This window comes from Triturus cristatus, chromosome 4_1, assembly GCF_964204655.1.
Source record: "Triturus cristatus chromosome 4_1, aTriCri1.1, whole genome shotgun sequence".
Lineage (NCBI taxonomy): Eukaryota > Metazoa > Chordata > Amphibia > Caudata > Salamandridae > Triturus > Triturus cristatus.
The window spans coordinates 909,330,823-909,347,408 of record NC_140585.1 but is presented as its reverse complement, the minus strand read 5'-3'; the positions used below and the strand labels follow the sequence as shown (position 1 = coordinate 909,347,408).

At 47.7% G+C, this 16,586-nt stretch overlaps 1 protein-coding gene across 1 annotated transcript in view; it reads right to left on the bottom strand.

Annotated features, from left to right (window-relative positions):
- Positions 1-9,088, bottom strand: part of LOC146855777 (uncharacterized) — a 162,425-nt gene extending 153,337 nt beyond the window's left edge. The window contains exon 1 of the mRNA XM_085650654.1: positions 8,838-9,088. The gene's annotated coding sequence lies outside the window, so the exon portion shown is untranslated. The remainder of the gene's footprint in view (positions 1-8,837) is intronic.
- Between the last annotated feature and the right edge of the window lie 7,498 nt (positions 9,089-16,586).

Genomic DNA, 16,586 nt, shown 5'->3' with positions numbered 1-16,586 from the left:
AGGGCTCAAGGCGGGGAGGTCGGGGTAGTTCTTGGAAGGGGGGCAGGGTTTTAGGGCTCACGGCGGGGAGTCGGGTAGTTTCATGGGCTGGGGCCAGGTTTTGACGGGGTAGTTTTTAAGGGGTGGGGGCGGTTTTAGGGTTCAGGACGGGGGGGGTCAAAGCAGTCTTTTTAAATAGGGCAGGGTTTTAGGGCTCAGGGGAGGGGTAGTTTTAAGGACTGGGGCTGTTTTTGGAGGGGGAATTTTTAGGGGTGGGGGTTGGATTTAGGGCACAGGGTAGGGGGTTGGGGTAGTTTTTTTTTTTAAAGGGGACAGGGTTTTAGGCCTCAGGGTGGAGGAAGGGATAGGAGTAGCTTTAAGGGCAGCGCTGCGATATGTTTTAGGGCTCACGGCTGGGGTCCCCGTAGTTTTATGGTAGGGGTGGGGTTTTAGGCCTTAGGGTGGGGGGGTAGTTTTAAGGGCAGGGTAGGTTTTAGGCCTCAGGGCAGGGGTGGGTGGAGGTAGTGGCTTAGGATTTTAGGGCTTAGGGCACGAGTGGGGGGGTCGGGTAGTGGTGATCTTTACCACACATATGCCTTTACCAATCATGCCTTTAATTGGCTGGTAAAGGCATGCGTGGTAAAAGAATGTGTGGTTGAGACTAATTTGTGGTTGAGTCCCCGTTGTAGAGGTATGTGTGGTTCAGCCATGCGTCCCTCTGTCATACAACCCAGTCACCGCCCTGTGCGGCGTGCTCTGTGTCTCAGCAGAATGCACCATCCACACAGCACATGCATGCCACATGTGAGCTCCTTCACCAGCACACTTCGAGGTGGACGACTAAATATGGTTTCCAGGAGGGTTGCGTAGATCCTCTCTGGGGCCTTGAGCTTCGGTACCGTGAACTGGGCCCTTCCCCATAGAATCATGAGGTGACCACCTCCTTCTGTTGGTGAAGGCACAGTCTGGGTGCACCTCCACTCAACAGAGCCACGTGGTCTACTGGGAAAGCAAGGCCAACTCATGTGTAGCACTGCCCGTGTGCTTGAGTCACCTCCATGGAGGAATGGGAGTCAGACAGGATATGCGGAACTGGAGCCGGTTGGTGCAGTTGTCTTCACAGTGCAAGGACTTTCATCTCATCAGTCGAGCTCTCGAAGGTAAACAGGAGATCACTTTTCGAGCCCTCACACAGAGGGACTGCCCATGGCCCTTCTGTGGAATAAGTATAACGTAGACACTCTAACATTGACGCATCTAGAATATTTCTGCTCCTGCAGGAGCAGGGAGCCCTCCGGGAGTACTCACTCCTCTTGACATGTGTGGCATTGCCTCGCCTGCACAAGCGGGCAGGACACCTCTCGATGAAGGGCATTACCTCGAGCTTGCGAAGGTCACTTCCACTCCTGCACGTTTGATCTTGTGGTCTCTGGGAGACAGAGTATCGGACAGCGGTGCTTGCGGAAAAACGCCAATAAATGAAGTTTGGGACCGGTCAGTCCTTTCGTCCTCGCGCTACCCGATGATGTGTGCACAGCTCCGATGGAAGGATGGCGCCAGCCGTACATTCAGACGCTGGGAGGTGCTTCCGCTTGTTGGAGTGTTGCAAGGGAGCTGCTCTCGGATGTAGAAGTGTTGGGGTCCAGTGAAAGCTGCCCGATTGATCGCCTGTGTAGTGGCGCTGGGGATTGGACAGTTGGGGCTTCTATGGGTTCTAGGTTAAGGTCCCTCCCACAGCCAGAGGTGGGAGAGTGCCGCAGAGGTTGCACGCTTGGGCAGGGTTGGCAAGGGAGCTGCAATCGCTATGGATGTGTTAGGAACCAGGTGAACTTGCATTTCAAGTGTACTGGCTCCGAGTAGGAATCTGTTTTTATATATGTGAGTCGAGGACCCTGGGGAGCTGTCCACCTGTAAAAGTGCTGAAAACGACAAATGTGCCATGGCCTTGGGTGCATGGGAGAGCTGTCAGGCAGATAGAGGCTCTGGAGCGGAGCTCCCAATGTGTGCGCAAGCGTAGGCAGCGTGTATGTGGCTAGGGAAACAGCTGCCACGCACGCCAAGATAGGAATGACCCCAGAGAGCTTTCGCCGTATTCAGGTGAGTCAACGCCCTTCACGAGGTCTGAGGTATCCTGCCCACTTATCGCAGGTGAGGCACTGCCCTTAATGGGGTGTCCTGTCCGCTTCCGCAGGTGAAGCACTGCCCTTCATTGGGAGGTGTGAGGTGTTCTGTCCGCTTGTGGAGATGAGGCAATGTCCCGCGCGAGGAGACATCCCGCCCGCTTCTGCAGGTGAGGCAATACATGAAGCAGAGTCCTTCAAGGGGAGGCGCGAGACATCCCGGAAAGCTGCGCGCTTGTGCACGTGAGGCAATGCCCTTCACGAGGTCCTGCTAGCGTGTACAAGTGAAACAATGTCCTTCATAGCGAGGGAAAAGGTATCCTGGAGAGGGTAACACCTGTACCGGTGAAGCAATACAAACGAGGAGGTGAGAAGTCTCCAGTCCTAACGGCGTCTGCCTGTGAGGCAATGCCCTTCATGTGAAAGTCGTAGGTGGGGTGTTGTGACGCATTTTTTTTTAGATCTGCACGCAGTATGTAGCTCCCGAAAGATCCTAAACGAAGTAGTGTGAGGCCTCCAGAAGATGAGGCTGTGCTTGCCCTTGCTACGTGGTGCGCTACGCATCGAAGTGTTGTCCATTTATGCACGTGCTGGGGTGCATATATTTTCATGCACTTAGATGCCAATATTTCTGCAGAGCGATTCATTGCTACAGGGGCTGTAAGTGAACTGTTCTGGCATGTACATGTTTGAGAAGACGCTGTAAACTCATACGAGGCTCCGGCATGAACCTGGGAGCGCTATCCACCAGGACAGGTGCTGACTGAATAAGAGCTCGTCTCGCGCGGATAGTGGACAGCAGGTGCGGTGCCACCGGGCACAGTGACCTTATGGGCCCACTGAACCCTGATTATTCTTGTACTTTATCATGCAAATAGTAGCCAGGTGGGCTATGGTCTCCCCTGTACTAGAGCTCATGACACACACACTACGCCACTGGAAGGTGCTGCTGAAAATTCTTAAATGTCCGGCGAAACGGTGTTCTGGAAAACTGTCCGCGGAAATTCGCTACCAAGGGATTTCCACGCCCCGCAAAAACAGCTGAACTCTACAGGCCCGGCTACCCCTGCAGACGACAGGAGCAGAAAGCTCCTTGCGCACTGAGACGTGCAGTGGTGGAAAGGAACCAGCGCCCACGGAGAGTGTTCTAAACCCGCAAATGTATGTTTTATATTGAATTATGATAGCTGTAAAGATGCCGTGAAAATACAGAGACCTTAGCCATTCGACACAGAGATGTAATACGTATTCCGAAAACAGGGGAGTGCATCAGGGGTGCGAAGGGACAGCAAGCTACGGCACACTTCCTCCCATTAAGAAGTGTCAAGTGAATGGCACTCTTGAAGCCATCTGCGTTTTTTATTTTTGCAGGATGAAAGTTAATGTGTACGTGGCATGGAGATGTGTCCTACGTGCCTCTCCACCCCCGGATTCTGAAGAACTGTGCTATGTTCCTGGATTCCCTAAGTGGCACTGCAGCTCATGTGATCCTGGGCATATGACTTCCTGTTCGTGTGCCATATTTCCCTTAAACCGTCCCGTTTAGGGCGCCTAGGGACGGAATAATTGCTGCCGTGAAACGTCATAGAAATAATTTTATAAAACGAGCGTTCTCTTCATCGGGAAGCAATAGGAAAGACCATAAGGCAAAGATGCTTGGACACGGGCTGCCCCGGGCACCTCTCATGTGTGTGGCCAAGATGCGCTCTTGAACACTGCATCGCCATTTGGACTGGACGCCTTCTGAGGAAAGAGTTCAGAAAATGGGAAGGAAGTCTGAACCTCCAGCCCGGAAGTATAAAAATCAACTAAAACCCAGTAGTCTGGCAGGCCAAGTGCACAAGGTGTGAAGTGCATAGAGCTGTTGTGCATGGTCACGCAGAGTCTGTGAGCTGAGCGACCTGCAGCTGGGAAATGGTGTGCCGGGCACCTACAACAGTCTGCAGGAGGCAGGGCAGTACCCATCTCACACTGATCTAGAACGCAAGGGCTCCAGAGCTGCGTCACATTAACTGCAACATATCGCAATCATGGCGTGTAGAGGAAAATCACAGTGCACCTCGTGGAACTGCATGGAGGACAGAGTGCGCGCGCCTACTTTACTAGACGAAGACGTCATCCACGCACACGCGGTTAGTGCAGAGTTAATATACTGCCTTATCACGTCCCCTTTACTAGACGAAGACGTCATCCACCCACACACGGTTGGAGCAGAGTTAATATACTGCCTTTATCACGTCCCCTTTACTAGACGGTCATCCACGCACACATAGTGTGATGGAGTTAATAAATTGCCTTTTTCTGTTACAGCGCACTGTGTGCATTCGGAGGGGTAGCGGTGGGTATAAAATACAACCCCGGAACGCTGTATAGTGCACATGGCATCCCACCTAAGACGTTGCAGCAGATTTAGGCATTTGGGAAAATAATTCATCCAGGCAACATTGAGTGCCCGCGTACTCTGTCTCGGCCGTGGCCGTGCGAACGGAAGGGAGGAAGTACCCACCCTGCCAATCCTGAAAGGTGGCGTGGGCGGGAAGTGTAGAGGGATGGTATGCGAGGGAGAAATTGCATTTTGCAAAGCTGGTAGCCCCTTTCAGAGTGTGTGAAGTGCAGAGACAGCTAACTGCAAAGGCCTTGGACAGTCAGGGGAAGACCCAGCTACCTTTAGTCCAGAACCTGCACCCACTGCTGACATTATTACCGAGTCTGTATCCACACCTGCAGTTAGTCGAGAACCTGAAGGCAGCAGCGAACCTCCTGGTTGCTGTGTCCAGGGGCATTCTGCAGCTGCCTCGCGCCCGCATGCTCAGTTTAGGGGAATACAGCATCTGCAGTGAATGAGAAACATTAAAGATCGGCTATAGCTGGGCTCGAATATGAGTGTACTGTTGCTGTCATTCTAGAACGTGTCCTAGAGCCAGTCTAGAACCGTCGGCGGCAGAAGGCCACGCAGCACTTAGGGCAGACGCTGCAGGTCTTGCTTCATACAGGCAACGCAACGGTTGCATGCAGTATAATGGCTGCAGCTCCTGCTGCAGTGGGCTTAAAATCTGCAGCTCTTGTTGCAGGGTGGCAGCATAACGGCTCCGTGAAGCCAAGAAGCGACCATGTCCCTACTGCAATCAACCGTCCTAGATGCTGCAGGGCACTCTGTAGCCAGTCTATAATCTGCGGGACTTGCTTGAGTTATCTGGAAGTTACCCGAATGAACAGACCGATAGTGAGGTCGCTGTATGAGATGTTGCAATGTGAACTCCCTAGAGGGCTAAGACCTCTTACCAGTGGTCCTTGCACACGACAGCGAACACGCCGACCCACAAAAACACAAAACCCTTTCTTTCCCTTGTGATACATTGGCCGATCTTCACATTCAGCTGTTTTAACGTCAGTGCGGACTAAGGAGTTAGCCTTTGTCCACCCATTCTCATTCTAGAATCATTTAAAATATATACATTTTTTTCTGAGTCTGCCGTTCTCTGCGAACAGGGGTGACAGTGTCTTGTGACCAGGCCGGTCACATGGGAGAGGAAACGCCCTAGAGAGGAGAGCCGCTTGCGAGGCGGGAGCTGTCCGCCGCTCTTGGTGCTGAAAGGGCGCTGGGCTTTCACATACTTTACGGCCTGCCGTCTTTCTGACGCACATCGCCCCCTAGCACCGATTGTCCTGTCGCTAGTAGGTCTCCCCCTAGAGACAACTGAACACAGAACAGACCTAGTGGACTGCTTTACGTTCCTGCACATTGCGCCGCATGTGAGACCTGTGTCTTTTGCTCCCTGAGAACATAAGAAAGGCCCAGAGACCACCTGGTCCCCAAAACGGGTATCAATTCCCTCGTGTCCGTGCGCCTCCTGCGGCTCCAGGGGCCTGCTGTTCTGCTACAGCTGTTAACAGATTTGCTGTTCCTCCTGCACACAACACAGCCCGCATGACCTGCTGTCACCCCTGTACACATGGATGTCTCTTCTCATGTACGGGCCGATCACTTCCAGTCTGGGGCCTCGTGTTCCTGATGCTGCTCACTGTACCGGCCTTCTGAAAACTCATGCAGCAGCCCATCTTCTGGGAACAGCTGTCCCTCGTGCCCTCGCCCACACTGTGTTATCTTGGAGATGCAGACTGATATTTATATAGGACAACCCCTGGGGCCTACCGCAGCCACTTCTTCACAAATGAAGCCATTTGGCCTGCTGTTTCTGCAGCAGTAGCGTGCATCTCATCGCCAGTTTAGGGTTCCTTCATGCAGTCGAACAATCTCTCCCACTTGCTGTGCCCCCTCGACAAAGATGCATCCTCCCCTTTCAATGCAACCTGAGAGGAAATGGGCGAAGGGAGTGGGTGATGGGAGCTCTATTGAGCGACAACCAACTGAACTACTCTGAAACGAGATAGAGCCCCTCGCCACCCCTCCCCAGCCCACCAAACCCAAACGGGCATGCAAGCAGGTGTGTAGAAGCCCGCGTGCAGAGTGGTGCACACCAGTGAGTGTGCAGGAGCGACTGTGCCAGTGCTGGGGGTATGCCAGGCCTCCTTTGCTCTCCCCACTGTTATAACATAACGTGTATTTGTAAAGCGCACTTTCAAGGGCATCTTGGCGCTGAATAACAGATGATTTGAGGGTTAGAGTAACAATCTATTTTAAGAAATGTGGGTTATCCAAAAGCTCGGTATTATCGATAGAATGCCACCCTCATAGCCCCAAGAGCGGCAAGCCAGACCCAGTGCGCTGGCCATTGGAGGGCCATTGAGAGAAGAAGAGAGTCCTTGACAGAAAACACGTCAAGCAATATTTGCCCCAGGTTGAAACCTAAAGGCCATGTTAACAAGAGAAAATTCGAAGCGCCCATTGGATTCTTATACTTGGAAAATGGTCTCGTTGCAGACATTGGATTCATCGTTAGTGCAATGTGTGCTCAGCGCGTAGCGCGCAATGGCAAGCGAAGGTACATGTGCGCGACGGATGACGACAGAGAGCGCAAGGCGCGCGCGCGCTGCAATCTGTACTATTGTCATATTTCACTGGGCGCAGGTATTTGGTTTAAGCAAAGCTCCTGGAAGCCGCTCGTCCGAAGGGTCCTTCTGTTTGGTATAGACGCCGCAGCCTGCTCACCCTGCTCAGATGTGGGTTGTGGGGCTCACAGCAGCAGATGCGGAGCGTTCCTCGCACTGACACAAAACGTCTCAGTCTCAAATGCATCGCGCTTGTCGAATTGCATTGTAATGTGATAACCCCTCCATCTTCCTTCCACACGAAGTACTTCGCAAGGAGAAACATACACACACGACGGCACCCTACAGGAAACACACTGACACAGGCTCTCATTACTTCTCCAATCTCCACACACACGTATTCTCACAGTCATGCCCTCTGTCTCGCTTATACTCACCACATTTAAAGCGTGTACATATGCACATTGTCACACAGAGGCCTGTCTCCCCTCTTTCTCTCTCACACACATACGCCTGTCTAAATCTCTCTCTCTCGCACACACATTACTTGAAGAACACGTCCACATACAGATATATTGGTACCCCCAGAGCTCTTTCTTTACTCACACACCCAACTAAACACACACACACATATTGCTACATACAAAGCATGGCCCATCTCATTCACTCACCCATCTAAAATTGCACAATCAAACATACAAATGATGCCTTAAAGAAAACACTACCCAGTCTCTCTCTCCCACACACCACGAACTAAACACACACTCAGAATTACAGTCAATCGTACGCACACGACATGCACAGGCTCACACTCTCGCACATGCACAAAAGTATATATAGATGCAAAAATTAGAGAAATGCGTAGGCTCTGTCTCACACAGTACACACAAATGCAGATTCTTACACAGCTGCGACCAGACACACACACAGTTGAAAATATTCTTACACACCAATGCATGGAACGTAAATGGACTAAATCACACTTCTTCAATAGAAATAACCTCTGTTTCTCTTTTACCACCACACACAGGAAGAACGGTAAACAAACTCACAGAGCCTTCCAAAGACGGATAGCTGGAAGCACGAGCACATATAAATACAAATGCATGCAATCACAAACACACCCACAAACGCCTGCACCAGCGAAAAACCACCTAGCAACCAAGCTCTCTCACACCAGTGCATGCGCTCGCATAGATAACACACAAACACGTGTGACGCAAGAAGTCACAAACAAAATGCACACAATCTCATACTCCCTTAGTCAAAATGCAAAGTCAAGTCAAAGCGTAAGACAAATACATAACCAACCACAGGCACCGACACGAAATGATTCCTACGCGGAAACAAACGCACAGCATGGCAGACCTCTACACCAGGCTGAAAGAAGTAGACGTTGGCATCCTGTGCTTATAAACGGCGATGGTGCAACCGATTACCCAAACAGCCCCTCTTGTTCCGTCTACTTATATTCTAAAACAGATACTTGAAAGTAGTCGAAGGCGAGGACAGAACCCGAGGCACACGCTTCAGTGCGTGCACTGTACAGAGGAGAAGGGGCGAGTGGGGATGGAAGGACGAGTAACAGGCTTTGACGGTCGCCAAAGTAATAACCCTACCTGTAGGAGGCGGAATTAACGCCACTGGATAGAAATAAAATGCGCGCCTTAAGAACTGTCGGTTTAAAATACATAGATACACAGGAGCAAGGATCCGGGAGCGAGTGATGGACATTCAAGAGGAGGAGAGAGGCCGGGTGAGACCAAGCCGTCTGCCCCCCTGCCCTACCTGCACGCCAGGGGTCCTCGGTCTTCGCCACGACTCCGTCTGTGTCTATCAAACAGCGGCTTCTAACGCGGGAGTCTCCTCTCCACATCCGCACCTCGCACCTTCCTTCTGCAGAAGACGGGGGACCCCTCTGCTGGACGCTGCCAGCCACACCCCCTCCTAGACACCCACGCAGACTATAATTAGAACAGGGCAACCATCCAGCCAAACCCCTGCCACTCTGCACCCGGGGTACACACGCCCCCGCCCCGGCGCTGGGATATAAATACACCCCGCGCCCCTCTCAGGTCTGAAAATAAAGCCTATTCTAATGCAAGCGCGCAATTCCTTCAGTCTGCTATTGACCTGCATTGACGTCATTGCGTCATTAGGTTTCCCCTGGAAACACTGGCGCGCTAAAAATAGCAACACATTAATTCAGCCCAGGGAAGCGGGGAGAGGCTATCTGTAACCCAGCATACTACCCACCCACGCCACTTACTCTTCTTTCGGGGTTCCTCCCACTCATCCAGAGGCGCAGGGGACTCAGTGGTCTATTTTGGGAGCCTAGGTAAAAAATATAGATAATATATACATGTATATATCTATATATAAATAGTTCACGTGCCCAGAAACATCTCATTGGTTGTGTTTTTTTCTCGCTCTCACAGACTCAGTCTACCATTGAGGAAGACGTAGTGAAGAGAGACTGTGGGTTAAAAATAGAAAGTGCTTAGGAAATGAGAGCGGAGATCCTCCTGCAGCGCAGGCTCACAGCAGAGGCCTGGTGTTTATCAGCCACCGAGCCCTTGCCCTCACAGGGGCAAGCCCAAGATGCACAGGACACGCAGAAGGGATACTATATTTTAAATTCCAATTTCATTTTTACCATGCTTTTGGAATTTGACTCTGCAAGGATACAGGAAGTAAAAGGGGCAGATAAATGATTTTTAAAACTCAAATAATAAAAATATCTAGAGAAGATAAAAAAAATCATACACTCCAGCAGTTAGTGTAGATGATTCGATAATCACAGTGGTATCGGGGTTTTGTTCCCTGAAGGCCAATGCCAGGGGTGGGTGAAGGTTTTGACTATACCTGGGACAGTTTCTTAGCTGTGTTAGTGGTGCAGCACTTGCCCGGATTATGAACTGGGGTGGTACTGTGCCCCCCAGCCAGTGGTTGAAGTGGGAAAAGAAAAGTAGGAGAACTGTGGGAGGAGAATCAGAGGGCGGGATTAACCAGAGGATTGGGTCAGTGGGCGGAGTCAGAGGTGTGGCCAGAAAGATCAACACATCCTAATTTGTATTTGTGTGGCATTTCACTGCCCAGTTATAGATCATTACATTATTTAATTCAATCTATGGATACATATGTTTATTTAAGGTTTAACATGAGCTATTGACATTAAAATACATTGACAAATTGGGATACGTTTCCAATCATAGAATGTCCCAAATACGCTTAAAAGTGGAATCACAAGCCATTTGTCTTCACACCATGGAGTTTCTGTCATCAGCACGTCTCCTCCCTTTTTGCTCAAGAGCAGTTCAAACATGAATGGAAAAATATCCTAGTTCGCAAATGTTTTCCACATAATTATGGCTCTGCCGTATTTGCCACATAATACACCATCTGCTGCATAAGAAGTTTCAAAGATGAGGATGGAAGTCTGAACATTGTCAAACATTCACCCCCAGTACAGAGATCTGGGCCTAAATCCAAAGTTTGTCTTCTTACTACGCCATTCAAGTTTGAACCCAACCATATGCAAATCAGTCTTGCCCCTGTGCCTCATGGGAACAGTCCAGTTCGAACTGCCGAGCCAGGTCCTCCCTAGACCGGAAACAAATATCCTGGGACTAGTTTGGGGGTACCACCCCTCATCAGCCAGGCTAGCTTGAATCCAGTGGCACAGTGAGAATGGGACCCATGTCTGGCACACCCTTCCCACTTGAGGTGACTATAGCAACACAACAAGATGATGGACGGAATGCTGAACATTGTCAAACATTCACCCCCAGTACAGAGATCTGGGCCTAAATCCATCGTTGTTTTGCTCAACATACCATTCCAATTTGGATACAGCCATATGCAAATCAGTCTTGACCATGCTCCCCATGGGAACAGTTCAGCCAGAACTGCAGACCAGGTACTCCCTGGACCAAAACAAGCATCCTGGGACTGGTTTTGGGGTATCACCCCTCATCATCCATGCTAGCTTGAATACAATGGCATAGTGAGCATGGGACCCATGTCTGGGCATAACCTTCCCACTTGGGATGACTGTAGCACACAAAAAGATGATGGACAGAATTCTGAAAATTGTCAAACATTCCCCCCCAGAACAGAGATCTGGGCCTAAATCCATCCTTTATTTGCTCACCATGCCATTCCAGTTTGTGCCCAGCTATAGCAAAGCAATCTTGACCCTGCTTTCCATGGGAACAGTCCAGCCTGAACTGCCAAGCCTGTTCCTCCCTGGACCAGAAACAGTCATCCCTGGATGTGGGCCCCTTGCTCACTTTGCCACTGGATTCAAGCTAGCCTGGCTGATAAGAGGTGATACCCTGAAACAAGTTCCAAGATGCTTGTTTACGGTCCATGGATGCCCTGGCCTGGCAGTTCAAGCTGGACTGTTCCCATGGGGAGCAGGGTCGAGATTGATTTGCGTAAGCCTGGGTGCAAACTGGGGTGGCACACTGAGCAAAAAAAGATGGATTCAACCCAGATCTCTTGCCTGGGGGTGAGTGATTGAAAAGTTTCAGCACTGCATTCATCATCTTTGTGTGTATGCTACAGAGGTTTCATGCCTGCTAAGTCTTAACTGACACGTTTTTGAGAAAAGCTGACCCTATCCATCCGTCATCTTGTTGTGTTTGCTATGTTCACCCTAAGTTGCCATGGGTATGCCCAAATGTGGGTCCCTTGCTTGCTGTGGCACTGGATTCAAGCTAGCCTGGCTCATAAGGGATGCCACTCTAAAATTGGTCCCATAATGCTTGTTTCCATTCTAGGAAGGACCTGTCTTGGCATTTTGGGATGGACTGTTCCCATCAGGAGCAGGGTCAAGACTGATTTTCATTTGGTTGAGTTCAAACTGGGGTGGCATAGTGAGCTCTCTCTCTTGTGTGCTACTTCCCACTGATCAAATACCCATTCCCACCCCAATGCCCTCTGTCGTGCTCACTCCTCCTGTTCTGAGATCATCCATTTCTTCCCCTATCCCAACCTGCTTGTTTTTTTTCCTTTTTTCCTTTTTTACTCCTCTATTTCCAACTCAAGCTTCTCTGTTACTCCCCACTCCTCTGTTGACTCCCCCTGCTACTTTTTTGCTTCCCCACACCCCTCGCCGTTGGTCCTCATGTTCTTTTTGAAACAATGCATTTATTTTGATTTTTGGAGGACAATTTACTGCAGGTCTATTCCTTTGCCAAATGCACATTCATGTATATTTAAATTATTTTTTGTATTTATTGCTCCAAAATTGACATCCCCATCTTGCAACAATAATGAAAAAAAGGAAATGGTTGCTGCTTCATAATAGCATATGTGTTCACATGCGTTAAGAATTGTGCACTTTCATCTGATTTTACTCTGGGTCACCACAGCGTCTTGATGCATACACGTACAAGATCAATGATACATGCAAACGTACATGTCATCACTCTGCACAGCTTCGCCCAAAAACATTTTCTTTTCTTTTTTCTGATGCTGAACAGTATTGGCAAAAAATATTAGCAAAGGCAATAGGTCTGCATTGGTAGACAAAAGGCAACACCCATTGGCTTTGCCAATGTTTTTTTGTAACAATTAGTGCAATTAAACAATTTTTCCAAGAAGGTAGTTCTTTAGTGTGACTTACACTGAACTCATAGTTTTTTTAGGGCAGGTAGTTTGCTGCCTGTTACACCATTCCTTAAAGTAATCATTAGGCAATAGATTAAAACATTGTGCCTTTTTAGGGCTTAAAACTGCAATAGCTAGTTTTATTTGGTCATAGGAGAACCGTACACGAATATACTCCATCAATTAGATTTTATTACATCTAAATCCTTTCCATTTTTAAGGTAATTCTTGTAAGTCATCTAGATTCGTTTGTGCCCATGCTGATACCCATTTTTGCAAACTTTGATTAAAAATAATTGATGTAGCCAACTTGAGTGATATTTCCAGTTGAGCTGGTGATGTTATTATCTGTTTTCCATGACATTACGTTCCAGAATCTTTTAGAAATGTTGTCTCTAGCATCTTGGAAGAGGCTCCCCCACGGGGGGAACAAGGAAGCACTCTCTTTCCTTTCAATTAGAACAACTGCTTTGCTCTCATTTAGAAGAATCCCATCAGATGCTAATTAATTATTTTTTCCAAGTTCTTCATGTCATATTAGATAAGCCTGTCAAACTCAGTCGTCCATTCTGTGTTCAATGTCATCCTCTGGGAGTTATGGCCTCTCTCCATCGTCTCCTTCACTGTGGTATTCCCGAAAGGACTCCAGTTAGCCAATATGCAAAGAAGATAAACTTTTACAGATTCAGTGGATCTATTATTGAAGGATGGACCCTGAACATCATTAGTGGTGACTGTATGTGTTTTAAAAATTATACAAAAAGTTATCCCCCGGTTGCTTATAGGCCTAAGAAGAGGGGGAAAGAAGTCAAAACAAGGGAAAAACCTCTTAGCTAGCCTATCTAATTTTTACAATGGTGATCACTCAAACTAGACATTTCCCCTTAACACAGAATCTCACTGTACACAATGTTTTTCTTTTTTCTTCTGTTTATTTATCAAAAATATTTTTCCCTTTTCTATCTAATCATATACTTTTTTATATTTTTTTTGATTGATTAGATTTACAAAAGCATTTACAGATATGACAAAATCATGATGATATGTCAAATTGCAAAAGACCATTCTTAGTTTATCTAAATTTTAGAAATGAAATATAATATCCCCCAACGAAAATGTCACACCATCAACCTTCTATTTGCACCTTTCATTCATTATATTATATGACACTTGCTTTCTGAAACCCACAACATCTTGAAGAGAGTTGTTTTCACAGACACCTTATATTCCTGTCACTATGTTCACAAAAGTACTCAAAGGATATCATCATATTAAGAAAGTGACTTTCAACTTTTGTTCTCTGAGACCAGTATTTTATTCAATACATCTTGAATTAGAAATGAAATACTGACTACAGATTTAAGGGGTGGCTGAACTATTGCTTCTAAGTGCATTTGGATCTGTATTACGTGAAGTTAACTAACAGTATCCATATAGCTCAATATGTTTATGATGTGTATGATATGCATATTGTGTTAAGGAATTGATAATTCAAAGTAGGAAATTATTGTAATCATCAGGGTGTCACAATACTGATTTATGTAATATATTTCAGTCCATTGAAGTCCTAAGTTGAAAGTCATCTGCACTTGACATGGTAGCTACAGCGAAATGTAGCCACTGCCATGTTAAGTGATATCAGGAAAGGCTATAATATGCTTATGGCAGCAAACACTTATCTATGTTTTCATGTTTCTGAAATATTAGATGTTCCCCTTCACAAGAGAGTTAGAGATAGCCCAAACATATGCACACATATATGCATTGTGTGGCATCACTGATGTCATTTAACATGTCACAAGTGATGTCAAATGTGTGGTCATAAGCAGTGCCCACTGGGTTTGTCAGCTGTGGATAGTTTACCAGATCATAACTACACTTTAAATGTGTTTTTTCAGTGACAGATCACACAGAAACTCCAGCTGCTACTTTCTGGCCTGGCCGGGTTCTGTGGCTACTGCTTTATCTGCACAACATGTTTAGGCAGGAAGACAGTTTCCATGGCATGTAAATACTGCTGGCGTTTTCTCAAACTTTGATCTCAGATTCCACCAAAGACTGTAATCTAGGCAGAGGTGAGGGGCATTTCCTTGCTCTCAGTTCCCACCCCAAAATCATGTCTGGCTTACTACAGGTTAATCACATCTAACACTCTGCAAAGTGAGACTCCAGATTAAAGCTTTTCAAAATGTCACATCTCTTACCAGGAGCACAGCATGACTCTCAGTTCCAGGCTGCCTCTTACCTTCAGTCAGGTCACAAGGCCTGGGTGAGAGTCTCTCGCCATGTGTAGATAGGAACAGTTCACACACCCTGTTGCAGGGATTCTGCCCATACATAGAACTATGCGCAGGATTATGGGACCTTGGTGTATAGGGGCTAAGCCTTCCCACCACCTTAGTGCCCACGAACCCAGGACCGATTAGCTATAGTGTCTCACTTGCTCTCCTACACACTCACGAAGAAGCAAATGATTAGACACCCCAGACACAACACTCCCGGATCTCTCAGGAATCGCAGTGACAAGACACACCTTTTCGCTCACACTCTCATTCGATCAGAACTGACCAAGACACGAAAATAGTTTAAAATGTTTATTTTAACTATTGTGCTCTAAAATACAGTATGCGGGCCACAACAAGCAGAAAAATGCATACAACTAATACAGTTAGCATTGCAGCTAGGCCATATCTCATAAAGGGAGATGTAATCATATAAAGACAATGGAGAAAGGCTGCAAATGCCTAACCTCCCTGCCCTTGGTAAGAATAAGTAGGATTATATAATAGAAGATCTCTGGGCTTTGTCAGAAGACCCCATACCTTAGTGCCTAGATGGTATATCTACATCATAGGAACCGGATTGCTCTTCTCCCTGGAAAGCTCCCTCTCCAAGTATGTGTTAGCTAAACATGCATCTCCATAATATCAAAGCACGAGTTTCCAGCAGCAGCTGCATTAGCATGTTTTGTCTAGGTACTAGGGACTTACCAGAACAGAATAACAAGGGGCATTGTTTATCGACCTTGCTCACAATGTTCAGTCTAAACTCCAGGAACAAGGAGAGAACAAACGCAGCAGACAGTCTCATGTGAAAGGCATAAACAGAGTTTTGGAACATAAAGCCACGTAGTAATGCGCCCAAAAGCTGCATCATGGCAGCTGGGTTCATGCTAACTTGGTGATGTCGACAATGTCCCTATTGGCCTCCTGACACCATTCCCTTGGCCAGATCCTAGCATATAGAAAAAGAGAATGCAACTGTAAGCAGAGTCAAAAATAAGTTGTAAAAGAGCCAAATCAGAAAAATGCAAAAGTTCTAGTTTAAAAAGTATTTAAGGCGAGTCCAGAAAATTCACCAGATTACGTGAACTGTGAAATGCAAGCTGTTCCAAAAGGACATCCCTGTCGTTTCTAGCAAAGAGGGACACTAGCCAGCTGAGCAGTTCGAAGGAAAACACGTGCTCCTCATAATCCAATGCCTCCAGGAGCATATCCGGGCAACTTGCGTGATATTCGATGAAACTCCGTTGCAAAAAGCGTTGTGCAGCCTCACGGGTATTCCAGCCTACCAACACTCCAAGTGCAGCAGCATGCATCAAACAGCCGTCCCCAGAACAGGCCTGGTCATGGGCCAGTAATGGACCCATTAACAGATCATAATCCAGGTCAGTGCAGGCACGTATTGGAGAGGCAGATATCCAAGGCCCAAATGAAAGGGCACCGTCAGCAATAGAACACAGGTTGCACGCAAGTGAAGTAGGTGAAGCGAAAGGTAAGCCCATAACTTACACCAAGTGTCGCAAACGGCAAACATCCAAATAGTTGTTGTATTCGGTCACGGTACAGTTGCAATTGGCTGGGTCTGTGCAGTATCACAAGATGAGCAGCCATTGCGTAGCAGGAGTAGAAGTACCAGCAT